This window comes from Schistocerca gregaria, chromosome 1, assembly GCF_023897955.1.
Source record: "Schistocerca gregaria isolate iqSchGreg1 chromosome 1, iqSchGreg1.2, whole genome shotgun sequence".
Taxonomy (NCBI): Eukaryota; Metazoa; Arthropoda; class Insecta; order Orthoptera; family Acrididae; genus Schistocerca; species Schistocerca gregaria.
In genome coordinates this window covers 801,665,879-801,686,094 of record NC_064920.1, presented here as the reverse complement: position 1 = coordinate 801,686,094, position 20,216 = coordinate 801,665,879, and positions in this window count along the sequence as shown.

Genomic DNA, 20,216 nt, shown 5'->3' with positions numbered 1-20,216 from the left:
GTACAGATACTCCTCTTTGCATATGTTGACTAAGGATACAACACATAGTGTGCCTCGCTTTTCCGATCACAGTCTACAGGGTGACACGGATTGCTGTGGGTGGCGGTTCGCTATGAGACGGTCTGAATGGCCATTGTTGAGTTTGCCATCTGCATTCTTACCTACTACCGAAATTAGTAAGTGAAAATGAAGGTTAATTGGCACTTGACACAACCGTTAATTTTTATTTTTTTAGGGTACGTTTTTATTGTTTTTAACACAATTTCTGCAGTGTTATATAAAAAAAAAGGCACGTATATTTCGCGAAACACTAAGTGAAAACGGAACACGAGGGTTCCCCGAAACAACACAAGCATACAGTCATAGATGTAGATACAGAAGAAACGCTGGACTACAGAATTGTTTCCAGAATTAATCGCCCAGTCTGCAGCGGAGTTTGCACTGTTTAGAAACTTCTGACATACTGAAACTGTGTTTCGCAATGCGACTCGTAGTCGGACTGTTCTGGGTTACCGTCTCGGTCAGGAACGTAGCTTTGATCTGCCAATAAATTTCAAATCGTCGTATCGTAAGTTGATTTTTAACTACTTGGTCTACGTCACAATCGGATATGCGTTATGTTCAATGGTTTTTAATTTCCACGTGTCTCGCAATAGATAATCATGTTGACGCCTTTGTGCCTGGGATACAGCCAGTTAATTAAAATCAGTCACACGAGAAACATCGAAAGTTACATAAAAATAATAATATAAACGATTGGTGGGGACGGCCCACAGTTTGAGGATAAAAGCGTGACAGTTGACTGTGAGTTGTATCCCCCGCCCTCTGTGGTGAACAGCTGCAGCCGCTGCGTGGAATGCTGACACTCGCGGTGGTATGCGCGAGTGGCCCCAATTAATTTCCCGTCCGTCGCGTAACTGTCACTACCGCGTGGCCCCCGCCGGCCTTTCCTGTTTTACACTCCCGCTTTACAACCGCTAAGCGTCCGGCGCTTTCGGTTTTCGCGCCGTCGCCCTCCGAGCAGCGCCGATCTGGGATCCGCTCTCTGCGGCGGAGAGACCTGCGGAAGAGCGCCGCTGGCGCAATACGTTTGCTCGCGACGGCGACGGCGACGTCTGGAAGGCGCCCAGCGATCGATGCGCTGTAGCTTCATTCCCTTTTACGGCCACCGCACAGAGCAGCGCGGATTAGGATCGTGAAAGGTTGCGGCCACTGCCAGATGCGCGCCTCTCTCGCCCGTTGCCGCGATTTGCTGTTACTGCTCCATCACGCCCTGCACCCGTCTGTCCGGGCGACCGCTAGCTGTGCCGCAAGACTGCGCCAAGGCTGTTTGAGAAGGGCTCTCCTTGCCGCATAAACTCAATGCGACACGCAAACCTATGCGTTGCAGTCGAAGGACTGCTACAAGCTTCCGTATCCCGTGTGATCTTTAGATGACACGACAGCTGGCGGTTGTCTAACATGCTTTGATTTCCCGTGTTAATACACTACTGGTCATTAAAATTGCTGTGCCAAGGAGAAATACTAATGACAAACAGGTATTCATTGGACAAGTATGTTATACTAGAACCTACATGTGATTACATTTTCACGCAATCTGGATGTATAGGTCCTGAGAGATCAGTACCCAGAAGAACCACCTCTGGCCGTAATAAAGGCTTTGATACGCCTGGGCATTGAGTCAAACAGAGCTTGAATGGCGTGTACAGGTACAGCTGCCCATGCAGCTTCATCACGATACCACAGTTCATCAAGAGTATTGTGGTGAGCCAGTTGCTCGGCCACCATTGACCAGACGTTTTCAATTGGAGAGAGATCTGGAGAATGTGCTGGCCAGGGCAGCAGTCGAACAGTTTCTGTATCCAGAAAGGCCCGTACAGGATCTGCAACATGCGGTAGTGCATTATCCTACTGAAGTGTAGGGTATCGCAGGGATCGAATGAAGGGTAGAGCCACGGGTTGTAACACATCTGGAAGGTAACGTCCACTGTCCAAAGTGTCGTCAATGCAAGCAAGAGCTGACCGAGACGTGTAACCAATGGCACCCCATACCATCACGCCAGGTGATACGCCAGTATGGCGATGACGAATTTATGCTTCCAATGTGCGTTCACCCCAATGTCGCCAAACACGGATGCGACCATCATGATGCTGTAAACACAACCTGAATTCATCCGAAAAAATGACGTTTTGCCATTCGTGTACCCAGGTTGGTCGTTGAATACACCATCACAGGCGCTCCTGTCTGTGATGCAGTGTCAACGGTAACCGCAGCTATGGTCTCCGAGCTGATAGTCCACGCTGCTGCGAACGTCGTCGAACTGTTCCAGCAGATGGTGGTTGACTCGCAAACGTCCTCATCTGTTGACTCAGGAATCGAGACGTGACTGCACGAACCGTTACAGCCATGCGGATAAGATGCCTATCATCTCGACTGCTAGTGATACGAGGCCGTTGGGATCGAGCACGGCGTTCCGTATTACCTTCCTGGACCCACCGATGCCATATTCTGCTAACAGTCATTGGATCTCGACCATCGCGAGCAGCAATGTCGCTCTACGATAAACCACAATCGCGATAGGCTACAATCCGACCTTTATCAAATTCGGAAATGTGATGGTACGCAATTCTCCTCCTTACACGAGGCAACACAACAACGTTTCACCACGCAACGCACCACGCAACGCCGGTCAACGGCTGTTTGTGTGTGAGAAATCGATTGGAAACTTTCCTCCTGTCAGCACGTTGTAGGTGTCGCCACCGGCGTCAGCCTTGTGTGAACGCTCCGAAAAGTTAATCATTTGCACCTTCTTCCTGTCGGTTAAATTTCGCGTCTGTAGTACGTCATCTTCGTGGTGTAGCAATTTTAATGGCCAGTAGTGTAGATTTATGACTGGAAATTGTTAGAGGAGTCATACAACGCAAGCGGTCGCGGACGGTATCCGCGTTTTAGCTGATTTTTGTGTCATCGGCAATAGGCCGTGTTTATAAAAACAGTTTGGTTTGATGAGCTTATTCGTGATTGTCAATGCTTTCTGTGTCCTTATAGCCACTACTGATGTCTCCAGCACTGGAAGACGAAACGTTAGGCAGAGAAATATGCCACGTACCGCAGCCTAATGCCCATATAAAAAAAAAAATCACCAAAAATATTGTAGGATTGTTCTCATCCTCTTCGGCTGTATAGGCGTATGTCTGGCATAATTTAAACTCTCAGTGTTCTAAATTTTCTCTGAGAGAAACGTTTATAAAGCCAAGTTCCCATACATATTTCTTTATTTACAAACAATCGCTTCCGACAGACTTTGTTTTCATCTTCAGGTCATCAAAACTTGATGTTATAAAATGGTTTCATTTGAGTTTATTTTATACAGTTTTTGAAAACCTGAAGATAACAGCAGAGTCTACCGAAACGGGTTTTTGGTAAATAAAGAATTATTTGTGCGATCTTGGTTTTAGAAAGTTTTTACCAACTAAAACAGATCGCTCCTTCTTATTTCTCAGCATGAGAAAACTCAGTTTCCGTGAGTGCTAATGTTGAGTCGCATGCAAAACAGATAAACGAAAGCCAGTTGTTTGTTGCATTACTTCCCAAACTGTTTGGAATTTCAATTGTGAAAATACCTAGATTAGTCACAGTTTCCGAAGGCATATTGAATACGACAGTTCCACCCAGTTAGGAGTACTCGTAGCTTGTAATAGGTCCAATCCGAGACACAGCATCGCTTTCTTTGCGTACACGGTAGTTCCTAGACTGAAACATTACAAGTGCAAATAAATATCGTAGACCAAGCAGTGGGAGTACAGTGAAGCTACCGATAACTGATCTCATAATGAACGAATGGGCTATAAGCGTTTCTCCTTTTTTTTATTCATCATAGTAGGAATTCACTATAGCAATCTTGTGGCGTAACAGTTAACACGCAATCCGAAGTCTGATACTTCGGATCCTACATCGCATCTCTTAATAATCTTTTTTTTATCTCGACTGCTTAAGACTTTCTGTGATCATCGTCAAAACTTTCAAAAACTTTAAAACTTATTTAATGCTTATAGCGAGCCGCTATTTCTCTTCTATCGCCTTTATCGTCTGCCGTTTGCTGTGTGAGTAGCATTCTCCAACGTTCATGTGGAGATGATAAATTGTAAGCCGGACTTAATTCTCGTTAGTACTTGTTCATCGCAAAAACTGCTTAGCTAACTCGTTCCTAATCAAGCGCTTGGCAGTACCGATACTGGACAATAGGTTTATTCATTTGCTCACCGCAAAAAAACTACTCATCTTCCTGAAGAATAGTGGAGCGTTGTTATTCATTATCAGCGAGAGGTGCTTTCAGAATCAGTCTTTCACTTTGCAGCGTAGTGTGCCCTGTTTTGAAACTTCCTGACAGAATAATACTGTGTGCCGGGCGGGGATTAGAACCTCGAGCTTTGACGTTCGCAGGCAAAGCTCTTACCAACTCATGACGCGCCCTCCCGACTTCAACTTCGCCTTCATAGAGACTCCACATATACCTCGCTCTACTAGCATTGCTTTCTTCTTGGATTTAATGATTGGACGTGTGGTAATCGCCGTTTGCCTTAACCAATGAGATCGAAAGAGAGTAACAAAGGTTAGTCTTGAACTGGCGTTGACAGCTAGATAACTAAAGACGTAGAAATGAGGTTGTCGAGGAATAGGAAGAAAATCAGCCTGTTTAACGGAAATATTTCGGCATTTGGCTGAAATGATTTGCGGAAAATCTAATTCACGATATACATTGGCATGTTTGAGTCCTGCTCACGTGAAAGTGTGTCCAATGTCCTACTTCACTTGGTAAATAGTATACTAGTGTGAAACAATAGTAACATCCAATCTAGAAAATAACGACCGTCTATGGTCGACAGTAGAAACAAACACAGGTGTAAAAAGCGGTAAGAAGTCTCGTATAGTGCACTTCTATTTATTTATTTGTATAAATTGCGACTTCTCGTCAGCACCACCACCATCTGAAACAGAGTGTTCCAGCCGAACAAGAATGAAGAAGGTTAGGATGTGATCTTCTAGAAGCAACCAGGATTGCAGCTTCATTCAGACTCTGAGGAACGGAGATTACATAAAAACTCAATTATAACCGCCTCTCAAGTGTGATGTTTAAATAAGACTACATGCACACCCCAATACCATATGTGCGTTTCTTCTAAGATATGATTGTGTATCTACTCATTCGATCGGATTCGTATGTTCTGACCTTTTTTACTGGGTTCTCATGATAAAACTGAGATAGAAACCTTACTGTTTTCTTAACGTAGAACATGAGGTGCCCGTGTTGTGTGATCGACTGTCACGAGTGTACGAGCAGTGTAATGTTTGACTGTTGATTGATTGCTCAACCACTAAAAACCTTTTTTAATAATTTTGACTATTCCTTATGGAATTCTGCATGCTTAAAATCAGGGAGTGTAGCATGTACAGTGTGTTATATTTTTTAGTTTGTTGTTCACTGGCTACTGGATACTTATATGAATCACTTAAGTACTTTTTTTGCACCAAACTGTACTATTCCATGGAACTAAATTAATCGCCAACAAATCAGAGATGTTCTAAAGTTTGAAAATGACTCATTGCGTCTTTATGTTGTGTAGTATGGAAAATCATGTTTGTGTGAACTCTCCAACTTCATTCTCTTATATTTGTGGCAAATATGTAATATGTAAACATCAACGAAAAGTAACAGACTTCTTTAAAAAAGTGTACTTTGCATATTTTGGCATTCAGCTGGGCGACCAGGATGAATGTTGTGTACCCCATAAAGTGTATTATGTGTCCATAGAATAATTAAAAAATGGTTAAAGTGAGTGAAAAAGAGTTCCAGATTCGGCATCCAAATGGTGTGGCCGGGGCAAACGAACCACTTTGACAATTGTTACTTGCTCTCATGTTAGTGGTTATCATCCCAAAAACATAAAACACATTATAAACCAAACCTTCCATCTGCCATCTGCCTGATTCCTCATTGTCCAGGCATTCCAGTACGTCAACATCCAGAGTCACTACAAGAAACTGTACGTCCTACAAACACGTCAAGTGACGATGATCCAGTGGATTCAAGTGATGTAGCAGATCCATCTTTCGAGTGTACTAGACATCCGAACCGTGAAGTGTATACTCAATAAGAACTAAGTGACCTTGCTAGAGGCCTTGCTCTAGCCGAGAAAAAGACAGAACTACTTGCAACTAGACTGAAAGAAATGTGTGACGACGAATCTGTTGCTACATAAACATTTGATGAAAAGGAGGCATGGAATGCATTAAGAGATGTCATTTCCATATTTGTGAGGAATACAAAGGATGCAGATTACAAGAACATTGTTCAAAACATGCCTAAGGAGTTTGAAAAACTGAGTTGTCTGATGAGCTCGTAACTCAACTTTGTTCAATGCTGTTTGGCCTTCTTTCCTGAAAATCTTGTAGCAGCCAGTGATGGGGCAGGGCGAAGGATTCCATTAGGACATTGCTGGCTACTGCATCGAAAAACCCAGGGTCATCTCGTAAGAGGAAGATAAGGAAGACATATTGGTATGACAGTGATGAAGATGATGGTAAATGAATTCTAGATTTGGTATGTAATTTATATTATATATAACATTATAATCACGGCAGAATAATTTTATGTCAAGAGTCTTTTACTAAATATTTGATATGAGGTTAGAAAATAATTCTATGTGGGAGACAATAAAATCGGAGATTAAAAAAAAGCATTTATGGAGAAAAATAGAGAAAATTTTTTGGTTTAGTTCACTAAGGACATGAAAGTAAGCTACGTCCACACAAAATTTTTGAAACTCGAATTTGGTCTGCCGGTGGTATGGAAACGAAAGAAAGGGAAGGGGTAGTAAAAATCCATAGTGGTTTCTAGCCTACGCCTCTCGAACAGCATAAATCAGCAACGCTCCATCCTATTGCCATGGTTGAAACAACTTTGAACGTCTGATTACTTTACAAATGTGTTGAATATTTGACATTAAGAATATAAGTGAGAAAACTTAAGAAAAGATGTGAACTTATGTTTAAAGTGTTCTCATTATGAAACAATGGTAAGTATAGTCTGAGTAACTTGCGCCAATTTTAAGCAGAAGCTAGTTTTTCACGTATTTCAGTGTTCATGTCATCATAGCTCCTGAACTATATGTCACACAATGATATAATTTCGCAGTTACGTTCAGTGTTAATATGGATACAGCCTGCAAAATACATTGCGAATATAGTTAGTAGTAAAGCAGTAACAAATTTGAGCCGCTCCGGCTCGTATCGAAAGAGGTTGTCCGTATTGTCTGTGGTAGTTACCCAGCTACGAGTTCGGCCATGTCTCATGTCCACCCGCGACGCTTTTTCAAAATTCGCCACGTAGGCTGGGATTATTGTTTTATGGCGTTCGGATTGGAGCAGATGGGCGACGTAGCGTCTGCCGAGCTCCACGCACCGGCGCTGTGTAGACTCGCAAGAGGACTGTGTTTTGCGAAGATGTAAGGGACTCCGAGAGCCCCGGCTAGTGGAAGGCACAGGCTGGAAGGATTGAGGAAACCGCCGCTACGGGCTCCATCTCTTGCATCAGTTGCCATCACCAGAGGAATCAAAACTGGTGAGCGGGCTTCTGAACATTTACTTCCAAAGTTTCTGCGTTTTCCGATCTGTGTATGTTGACATTCATCCTGGCCTTTTTTTTTGGGCTGTCAAGCTTCCTTAGTTGTAACGCTGTTTCTGATGTTTCATTAGAGTCCTGTGAACTTGAATTAATTGAGGCCTGTTTGTATCTTGGAGCTGGACAAAGTAATTAACTTTAGCTTGTGTTTTGTCTAAAAGTCTGAAATTACAATTTCATTAATTTTGTTGAGTGTTTCCCACAGGTTAAATGCCATATTGTTTGTATTAGTTAAGACAAGGCAGTTTTGTTGGGGTCTTTTGATGTTTTATTAATTTTTAGTTAGAACTGAGGCTTTAGATTCCAGGAAGGTGTTCGCCCTGCTTATGTAGTGTAAAGTTGTTAGTCTTAGGTTTTAACGAATTGTTTTCCGAATGTCACAGTACGGCCAGTTACTGTAGAAACTTAGCCAGGGTGTTGGGCAGAGTATACGTCCAGTACTAGTGACTGTGGCTTCCGGTTGTTTGGAGCATGCAACCTGCCGTAAAATTATGTGGCGTTTCTTTGACACGATGTGTTTTTGATTGGCAACTAGTAATACTTCTTATTCGTGTAATGCATAAGTAAATAAAATTTTTGTTCCTGTGAGGCAATTATGTTTTTTGTTGCCCTGGCAACTCCGCTCCTAGCTCCCCGCTCCTTACCCTTCAGAATTCAGATGTCATACCTGATGCTGAAGTTCTAGTGCGTGCGCAGTGGAAACGTAGTGAGCAATAAACTATTTTTCTCTCAGCATTTTGTGGGGTATGTCAGCGAGAAATAGTTTCGTAAAGGTTTGAAATTATATGTAGAGTTTGTTGGGAGTCACTAGGTGCTCTCTCTCATTCTCAAATACTGGATGAATATAGGCTGGTCAATTTGGGGGCCATTAGTTGTGCTGCCTGAAGACACTTACATTGTTTCGAACTGTAATCTTATAATGCTAAATCTTTAACTTAAGTTTAATGAATAGATCGTCACAACATTCTGAATTTTTAAATTTGCTTAGTAAATATATGAAGTACTGAAAATCAAATTTTTGTTGCTCCTGTAAGCCGTTAGATAGACAGCCTGGAACTGGAACCGTGCACTACGAAGCATGAACTGGGCTGGCCGTTTAGTGATATAGATGGGGAGCGAGTGGAGCTTAACGTCCTCGTCCGACGAAGGGATCGACACTAATTGTATCACATGGTCTTCGGAAAAGGTATTGGCCATTGACCCAAAGGTATTAACGCTTAGTCTGCCGATCAGGAGCTGTAGACCACTATCTCTCCTTGCTCGCCAAATATATGAGACGAAGTTTGCTGTCATCTTCTGGATTCCTAGGGCGCCGGTGTATTGGCGTGCGTTAAAAACTTGGCAACCAAGGCAGGTGGAGACGTAACACGTTTCAGGGTCCTGAGCGATGACAGTCCCTCGCAATGTCAATGGTCCTTTTTCTTGTAAAGTTATTCGTTGTAGTTCTTTGAATGTTTTTATAGTACGTTCCTATCAAATATAACCTTTTATTCAGGCATAACTACGGGATAAGTGGTTTCAGGTAGATGAATATGCTGAAGGTCCGAATCTCTAGTGTTACTTTTTTAATCGATTCGGAAGTCGTATACTCCGACTTTTTATAGTAAACATCAGCTTCGCACCTACAAAATCCATTGTAAAAGTTACCTGTGTTCTATGATAGTGGTTTTGTACTGTAATATTAGGGATACCAGCCACTTACAGTTCTCTCACTAGACAACATTTTCCCGAAAAATCTACTGAAGAGAATCTTTTGCAGCTGTCCATTAGACCACTCAGGACCTAAAATCAGGCTGGTGTGACAGGAGTTTAAACACAGCTATTCAGAAAAGGAAAGTTGTGGTTCAAGAGAACTGAAAAAAACTACCTTTCATATGCGGAGACGTAAAACGAAAGTGCTTCCCCCTTTCGCAGGTGCGAAGCCAGACAGGTTTTGGCTTCGACTTTGTGCTTCACGAAGAGCTAACACTCAGATGGAGGAGGTGTTGATAGAAAAAATGACCTTCGCGAATTTTATTAAAGCTGAAATAAAATATTTGTTTACACTGAGACTAAAATGTTTGTTAGAACTTTTTGTAGGTAACTATTTACGGCTATCAAGTATCAGAAGGAAACCATTTTGAGACACCAGCTCTACATATACACCAATTATTTACAACCGGCTTCAGTTTTAGCAGCCATCATCACAGAGGAAAGGCTGAACGTCGATGGACCAAAACTACATTAAACACCTGTTTGAATATAAGTATTTTTGATCCAACGATGTACTGCTTTTCCTGCTTCACGATGGCTGCTAAAACTGAAACCGTCTGGTATATATACAATTGGTAGCTCAAAATGCTTTTCTTTAAAGTATCTGTGTTTTGTGACTGCTTTGACTCTCGCACTAGAATCATGAAGGGGATTTGACAACAGTAATGAGTTGATAACTGTTCAAGGGAGAGTGAATGCCCGTCGATATTTGCCAAGAATGTTTATACTCTGTTATAACCTTTGTGACTAGGGTACCAAATGGAGTATTCCAGATGGATAATGGAAGACTCCACACTGCAGTTCAATCTACAAACGCTGTACGTTCCGTACGGACCCTCGACTTGCCTCACTGGTGTCCTGATGTGTCACCCACATACACTGCCGGAAAAAAATGCAACACCCTCAAGGAAAAGGCCATTTTATTGACGAGTAATGTAAGAGGTAGTTCATCATTGGAGACCAAATGAAACAAACGTGTCACAGTGAACGCCCAAACAGTCACATGAATATACAGCGTATCCCTCTCTCCCCTCTGACGACAACGCAGGCGTGTATTTTCATATACAAACTACCATAAAGGTGCCGAATGGCATACTGTGACAGATTGTCCCAAGCATCTTGCACCTTTTGTCACATTTCGGATGTGGTTCTTGCACGCTTTGAGGAACGAATAAATTCCCACTTCATGATGCCCATACGCGTTCAATTGGCGAGAGCTCTGATCTTGCTGGCCAGAGCGGTTGTATACCACGATGAGCGCCATGCATCGTTACAACTGCGTGTAGACGTGCATCATCTTTCTGAAAAGGCGCATCACCTTATCGTTGAAGAAACAACACCCCATTCATTGTAGCAGGTGCTGGTTAATTTACAATGCAGAAACTCCAAATGTGATTGCTAGATGGAACTGTTGGTCACCTACAGCATGAAGCTTCCGAGTCAGACGTGTGTATCGTGGGCGACTGCACTGCGTAATAGACCGCACATCAGGTCTCTGTCGAACACGTGTGCGTCGTTAACTCGCGTACAGATAGGACCTTATCTCATCATTGAAAACAGAGTCCCATTCTACTCACCAATAGTCCACCAGAGTAACTGTGTTTGGTGGTGTCGTGGTGTCAGTGATGGCGTGGCCAGATTCACATGTGTTCTTCGTCCTGCTGCAAATAGACGGTTCCTAATGGCCGCTGGTGACATACAAGTGCAACAAGGTTCAAATGGTTCAAATGGCTCTGAGCACTATGGTACTTAACATCTAAGGTCCCCTAGAACTTAGAACTACTTAAACCTTGAAACGTCCCCTTAGAACAATTATACAAATCTGTGCTTAAACTGACACACAATATTTTTAGCGCAACGCAATCTGACTTTCAATAATCCCTACAAAAGAATGGCCCTGACTAACATTAACCTATACCTTTCACAAATCACTTACCTCACCAAAAATCTTCGTTACTCGAACTACTGCAATACAGCGAGCGCCACTACTGCCAGCTAAATAAAAGATTCAAACTACGGAAGTCACTAACTACTGATAGGCACAGTTAGCAAATGAAAGATTTTTATAGAGAACAAACAATGTATTTACCTCAATAGTGATCAAAAGTCATAATGTATATATCAGCTCATGACATCCAGTCTTACAAATCTCAAAACTCCGCCATCTCTCTCCCCACGTCCACCACTGCTGGCGGCTCACCTCCAACTGCGCAACGCTACGCGCTGTTAGCATCCAGCTGCCGCTGCCCAACACTACAATGGCAGACAACAATGCAAACCAGCCACAGACTGCACACGGCACAGCCAGTGATTTTCATACAGAGCGCTATGTGGCGGCGGCGTTACCAATAAAAAAAAACCTAAACATCCTACTTACAACCTAACTAACCTAAGGACATCACAAACATCCATGCCCGAGGCAGGATTCGAACCTGCGACCGTAGCGGTCGCGCGGTTCCAGACTGAAGCGCCTAGAACCGCTCGGCCACTTCGGCTGGCCAAGTGCAACACGTACCCGGATTTTCTTCTGTGGACGACGTTCGGTAGGCCGTCGCTGCTCGCACAAATCGTCGAACTTGACGTGTGGCAGTACTACGCGGACGTCCAGAGCCAGGTGTGCAGGTGTGGGAATGTTCTGCAGACCACTCCTGAAAGCAACAACACATCACCGGCACAGAGTGCGGAACATACGCAACAATCCGTCCATACATGGATCCAGCTTGCCGCAGGCTCGCAATGCGACCGCATTCAAATGGCTGAGGTTGTTCAACAGCAGTATATACTCATTGGTGTGACATTGTTGTACCCTGGAATAAATGTTGCAAATGGTGTACACCGATAACTTCAGCACAGTTACTGCCTGCAGCGTCAAATCGTAGAGCGCAAAAGAGCGTCCTCCTGAGTCTCATCTAATTGGCGACAACGTGACAAACAAATCAGTAACACTACATCCCCTCAGTGTGCACATATTACACCTAGGTGACAAAACTAGCGGGACAGCGATGTGCACATGTACAGGCGGCTGTAGTATCGCGTACACAAGGTATAAAAGAGCAGTGTATGGCGGAGCTGTTAGTTGTACTCTGCTGATTTATGTGAAAAGGTTTCCGATGTGATTATGGACACACGATAGGAACTAACGGACTTGGAACGCGGAATGCTAGTTGCAGCTGGACGCATCTTCATCTACATCTACATCCATACTCCGCAAGCCACCTGACGGTGTGTGGCGGAGGGTACCCTGAGTACCTCTATCGGTTCTCCCTTCTATTCCAGTCTCGTATTGTACGTGGGAAGAAGGATTGTCAGTATGCTCCTGTGTGGGCTCTAATCTCTCTGATTTTATCCTCATGGTCTCTTCGCGAGATATACGTAGGAGGGAGCAATATACTGCTTGACTCTTCGGTGAAGGTATGTTCTCGGAGCTTTAACAAAAGCCCGTACCGAGCTACTGAGCGTCTCTCCTGCAGAGTCTTCCACTGGAGTTTATTTATCATCTCCGTAACGCTTTCGCGATCACTACATGATCCTGTGACGAAGCCCGCTGCTCTCCGTTGGATCTTCTCTATCTCTTCTATCAACCCTATCTGGTGCGAATCCCACACTGCTGAGCAGTATTCAAGCAGTGGGCGAACAAGCGTACTGTAACCTACTTCCTTTGCTGTCGGATTGCATTTCCTTAGGATTCTTCCAATGAATCTCAGTCTGGCATCTGCTTTACCGACGATCAACTTTATATGATCATTCCATTTTAAATCACTCCTAATGCGTACTCCCAGATAATTTATGGAATTAACTGCTTCCAGTTGCTGACCTGCTATTTTGTAGCTAAATGATAAGGGACCTATCTTTCTATGTATTCGCATCACATTACACTTGTCTACATTGAGATTCAATTGCCATTCCGTGCACCATGCGTCAATTCGCTGCAGATCCTCCTGCATTTCAGTACAATTTTCCATTGTTGCAACCTCTCGATACTCCACAGCGTCATCTGCAAATGGGAAATTCCATTTCGGTAATCGTTAGTGAATTCAGTATACCAGGCATTATCTCTCATCAAGGACCACGCAGTGGCCGACGGCCTCCACTTAACGACCGAGAGCAGCTGCATTTGGGCAGAGTTGTCAGTGCCAACAGACAAGCAACACTGCGTGAAATAGCTGCAGAAACTAGTGTGGGATATACGACGAACGTATCCGTTAGGACAGTTCAGCGAAATTTGGCGTTAATGGGCTGTGGCAGCAGACGACAGACGCGAGTGCCTTTGCCAACAGCACGACATCGCCTGCAGCGTCTCTCCTGGGCTCGTGACCACATCGGTTGGACGCTAGAAGACTGGAAAACCATGGCCCGGTGAGATGAGCCCCGCTTTCAGTTGGTGAGAGGTGCTGTTATGGTTCGAGTGTGTCGCAGACACCACGAAGCCTTGGACCCAGTTGTTAACAGGCACTGTGCAAGCTGGTGGTTCGTTTACATGGAGTTTTCTAGTCCAAATGAATCGATCATTGACTGGAAATGATTAATATTGGCTGCCTGGAGACAATTTGCAGCCATTCATGGACTTGATGTTCCCAAACAACGGTAGAATTTTTCTGGATGACAATGCGCTCTGTCTCCGGGCCACAACTGTTTGCGATTGGTTTGCTAGACAATTCGAGCGAATAATTTGGCCACCCAGATCGCCCGACACGAATCTCATCCAATAGTTATGGAACATAACGGAGAGCTCGGCTCATGCACACATGACTAGAAATTCCTCAATACGAGAGTCGCAGGCAGTTTACTTTGACGCCCCAACGACTACAAGGCTGTATTAGTGCGCATTATGGTCACACACACCTCATATTGATATTGGTGATCATGAATATCAGTCCCGAACTGAATTAAAGTTTTAACATTTAATAGCCGTTACATGATGAAGATCTTCAGGACGTTAGACAATTATCGGACTGGGACCTCACGGCATGGCACTTCCCATTTCCGTCAATGTGTATCTCTGTTGCCCAGACGTTAATACCAGTATGGTTCAAATGGCTCTGAGCACTATGCGACTTAACATCTGTGGTCACCAGTCGCCTAGAACTTAGAACTAATTAAACCTAACTAACCTAAGCACATCACACACATCCATGCCCGAGGCAGGATTCGAACCTGCGACCGTAGCAGTCACGCGGTTCCGGACTGAGCGCCTAGAACTGCGAGACCACCGCGGCCGGCTACCAGTATGGTCTTTTACTCCAAGACCGTCGGTAAAAATGCTTCCTTCACGGAGGATATTCTCATTACATACCATGGCAGAAATATGGTGGCGTAGTGGCAAGACTATCGACTTATTAGTAGGACGACCGGTCAGATCTATGTGCGGTCTTGTAGATTTTAGTTTTCCGTTGTTTCCACAAATTGCTTAAGTCAAATGCCGCGGTGGTTCCTTCGGTAAGGACACTATCGATTTCCTTATCTCTCGTTCCTTAAACTGAGTTTGTGCACTTTCTCTGATGACCTCACCATAGACGGCACTTTAATATGTAATCTTTCTTTGCGGGTACGCTTCGCGCATCATCTGGACTGCATGGACAATGCTTGAGGGCGTTTCTTATTCGTCTACTGCCGGACCGGCACGCAGTTTTAATCTGCCAGGAAGTTTCATATCAGCGCACACTCCGCTGCAGAGTGAAAATCTCATTCTGGAAACTTCCCCCAGGCTGTGGCTAAGCCATGTCTCCGCAATATCCTTTCTTTCAGAAGTGCTAGTTCTGCAAGCTTCGCAGGAGAGCTTCTGCGAAGTTTGGAAGGTAGGAGACGAGGTACTGGCAGAAGTAAAGCTGTGAGGACGGGGCGTGAGTCGTGCTTGGTAGAGCACTTGCCCGCGAAAGGCAACGGTCCCGAGTTCGGGTCTCGACCCGGCACACAGTTTAAATCTGCCAGGAAGTTTCATATCAGCGCACTCTCCTCTGCAGAGTGAAAATCTCATTCTGAACACAATAGGCATTGAGAGATTACCTATTCATGTAATAGATAAAAAAATAAAATTTTATGTATTGACTGCATTACCGGTCGATTTGTGCCTCGGACATAGTCACTTTTTCAGTGAAGATCTGAAGGTAACGCCAGAAACTGTCGTGGAACCGAATTAAGGTCTAGCTACTTTCCATGTTTCTGCTTCAGCGTCACGTGTAGCTAACTGCTTGCTGCGCAGGGGAATATTCGTGACTTCTTAATACTGTGCAGCACATTTTAAAGAAACCCATTTTCGGCGAAACAAATGCCATTTTTCTTATGGTGACGTCTTATACAGCGCGGCAGCGCGAACTAATATCCAACTATTCTAGTTTGTCTTGACATTTCAGTAAGTACTGCTCTTTGCAATAAAGCGTCGCCTGCTTAATAAAGTGCATGAGCAGTGCCTGCCACGGCCTTTATTAAATGCGAGAACTTTATGAAATGCGGACACGCTCGTTCTATCCACTCTCTCTTGTTCTCTTGTAACGCTAAACGGGTCCTAGTCATGCGACTGGAAATTCATTCAGATGAAAAAGAGGCTCGAACTAGGTTATTTTCGGTACACTTGTTACCATCAAAACACTTCATTGGATACACTGTGGATCTTAAAATACTTGTAAAAAAAACCGAATGTTGCAGACGTAGACGAATGAACAAATAAATGGAATCTTTTCGATAAGTAGCTCTTGTTAAAATTCTGATTGACAGTGTACTGAAAGACATGGGAGAAACGCTCCTACAATGATAAAGCAAAACATTTTGACTACTGCCGAATGCGGCGCTGGATGCCGCCTGGTTGTGGGCACGTGACACGGTAACAAAATTATTTAAACGGATCATGCATGGACGGAGCGTGGCCCTATCGAAGATATGGGCTGCAAATGGCACCCCCCCCCCCCCCCCCACTGACATAGGCGACTCTGACAAAGGGCAAATTAATATTACAGACAGCCTATGAACGACTATCTCGAAAACCGCGAATGTAGTCGAATGTTCACGTGCTGCTGTCGTGAGCATCTACGGAAAGAGGCAGGACAGTGGAACTACCAGTAGGCGCCCACGACTCTTCACAGACCGTGGGGTTCGGAGGCTTATGTGCTCTGTAAAGTGGGACAGATGGTGACCTGTGGTTCTTTGCCGAAAGAGCACAATGCTAGTGCACGCACAAGTGTTTCGGAGCACCCCGTTCGTCGTACATTGTTGAACATGGAACTCCGCAGCAAACCACCCCTACCTGTTCACATGTTGACCTACCGACATCGTGAATTACGATTATAGTGGACATAGAACCATCGGTATTCGACCGTCGATCAATGGAAACGTGTCAGCTCTTCGCGTGAATCACATTTTTGCTACACTGTTCGTCTCCCCAAAAGCCGTCGTCGAGGTGAACGACGGCTCGAAACGTGCACAGCGCGCGGACGGAGGCTAGTAGGAGCATTTTTGTGCTATGGGAGACTTTCACCTGCGTTTGAATGGGGCCAGTGATAGCAATCGAATACACACTGATAGCTGATTCACGTCCATCCCTTGGTGTTTGATGTCTTCCCCAAAGGCGATGTCATCTTTCAGCAGTATAATTGTCCATGTCTCGGTGCCAGAACTGTAGCTACAGTGGTTTGAGGAGCACTACAGTGAACTCACGTTGATGTCTTGGCCACCAAATTCGTCTGATGTAGCTCCTATGGATCCCGTCAGGGTCGCTATCGGGCAGCATCATCGCGCACGCAAATCATCGGCCCATTCTTTACCCGAATTTACAAATTGTCGGATCCATGATATCCACATCTACATCTATATCTACATGGATACTCTGCTATTCACATTTAAGTGCCTGGCAGAGGGTTCATCGAACCACCTTCACAATTCTCTATTATTCCAGTCTCGTATAGCACGCGGAAAGAATGAGCACCTATATCTTTCCGTACAAGCTCTGATTTCCCTTATTTTATTGTGGTTATCCTTTCACCCTTTGCAGGTCGGTGTCAACAAAATATTTTCGCATTCGGAGGAGAAACTTGGTGATTGGAATTTCGTCAGAAGATTCCGTCGCAACGAAAAGCTCCTTTTTTTTAATGATGTCCATCCCATATCCTGTATCATTTCTGTGACACTCTCTCCCATATTTCGCGATAATACAAAACATACTGCCTTTCTTTGAACTTTTTCGATGTACTCCGTCAGTCCTATCGGGCAAGGATCCCACACCGCGCAGCAGTATTCCAAAATAGGACAGACAAGCGTAGTGTTTCCTTAGTAGGTCTGTTACATTTTCTAAGTGTTTTGCCAATAAAACTCAGTCTTTGGTTAGCCTTCCCCACAACATTTTCTGTGTGTTCCTTCCAGTTTAAGTTGTTCGTAATTGTAATACCTAGGCATTTAGTTGAATTTACGGCTTTTAGATTAGACTGATTTATCGTGTAACCGAAGTTTAACGAGTTTCTTCTAGCACTCATGTGGATGACCTCACACTCTTCGTTATTTAAGGTCAACTCCACTTTTCGTACCATTCTGATATTTCTTCTAAATAGTTTTTCAGTTTGTTTTGACCTTCTGATGACTTTATTACCCGATAAACGACAGCGTCATCTGCAAACTACCAAAGACGGCTGCTCAGATTGTCTCCCAAATCGTTTATATAGATACGGAACAGCAAAGGGCCTATAACACTACCTTGAGGAACGCCAGAAATCACTTCTGTTTTACTCGATGACTTCCCGCCAATTACTACGAATTGTGACCTCTCTGACAAGAAATCACAGATCCAGTCACATACCTGTGATGATATTCCATAAGCACGCAGTTTCTCTAAGAGCCACTTGTGTGGTACAGTGATACGCAGAATCAGTGATATATTTGGTTCCAGATATGGATAAACAAGGTATTAAGCAGATGGTCAAAATATGTTGGCTCATCAGTGTATACGCTCAAGGATTTCCATAGTTAAAGTTCTAGTTTCAAAACGTTGTAGAAACGGAAATACTACTTACAATGGCGTCAAATTTGAGCAGCATGTTATTGACGCAAGGGGGAAACGTCACGGAAAAAAACTAACTAAAATTTTGTAATAGATGGCGCTGTAAGCGTCTTAACGTAAATGCGGTCGACACAAATGAGAGATTAATCGTCCCACGGCGGCTATGATTAGAGTTGCACATTACGTTATCCGTACTGTTTAATGTTCATGACTACACATGTTCAACAGTCACAAGTTGTGACACTGTTATTTAGGTAAGCCTATCCATTACGGCAAGTCGTACGACATCGGGTGGGAAAAAATCGGTTTATAATCCTGAGGCCAAAAGCAAAATGACATAATCAGAACCGCATAAAATGCAAAAGGAAATCGGTTTCTAATTGTAGTGAGATTGGCGAAAAATATGTTCGATATGCTGTGCACCGGTTTATACTACAAGTCGGAATGGAGAAACAGCATGTTCCACAATTGATTGCAGTGTGTCGTTGGCCATGTTCAAAATGCGTTGTGCAATGCGTGCTTACTGTTGAGCTACGTCCGTAATTGGAGGACTGAACAAAACATGTTTCAGATAACCCCTGAGCCAGAAGCGACACGGATTAAGATCGGGTGATCTAGACGGCCAGGCTGTAGGGAAATGACGGCTGATATTTCTAGAATTTCCGAAATTCCTCTGCAGGAACCGCTTCAATGGCTGTGCCATGTGCAGAGGTGCGCCATCTTGCATAAAAATGATCCTACCTACGAATCCACGCTGTTAAAGGGTTGGAATGACGTTGGTTCTCAAAAGGACTCATCTCCTCGAAAAAATACAGCGCTACGATAAAAGGTGCTCTCAAAGCGAACCACAAAGTCGCCTTTGCAGAATGAAGTGGTACCGATCTCATTTGATCCATTACAAATGGTTCCGAAAGCCTGTGTCTGTTAAAACAATAGGTTTGTGTATGAATAACTGCTACCAGTCACGATTTTCTTTATTTTATTTTTCGCAAGACGCGTTTCGGGAAATGATTCGCATTTTCAAGATTTTTGTGTTTGTTATGTCATTCCTATGTGATAATGTCGATGTGTGAGATTGTGCTTCATTTTCTTGACTTTTCTGCAATACGTATTAAAAATGGGAAGCATTTCCCGAAACGGGTCGTGCTAAAAATAAAATAAAAAGTCATGACTGGTAGCAGTTATTTATACACAAACCTATTGAAGTGGTACCGGTTGATGTGCACTCAAATGTTCTGTAGCCAATATTCTACAGTTCTGTGAATTAACCTGTTGCTGGATATGGAAATGGGCTTCGTCTGGCCATAGAATGTTCGTTGGCCATCCATTTTTTATTTCCATACGAGCGAGAAATTCCAGAGCGAACGTTTGTCTCGCTGAGAGGTCAGCAGAAAGCAGCTCCTGAACGTAGGTGATTTTGCATGGCTAGCAATGCAGAATGCTTTGTAGGATTTAATGCACCATGCTCGCAGACATACTCAACTTTCGGGCAGTTCCCCGTGCACTGCATGTCTGCACACCAGCTCTCGACCCCTCCTGCAGTGCTGTAGCCACATCTATGACAGACGTCGGATCAGCTGCTTTCTTCCTTATGCCACATTCCACTTCTAAAGCACCGTATTCTTCAGACCATTTTCAGATAGCGGATCAGTGCCTTTTATCATACCCTTGAGTTTCCGGAGCTACTGCTGGGCTTCAAGCACGAAGTCACCGTTCTTGTAAGCGAGCTTTACCAGCACCGAGCGAACCTACGTGGAGACAGCCATATTGGGCTTCTAGAGCGAAAGTAGAGGAACAGCCGT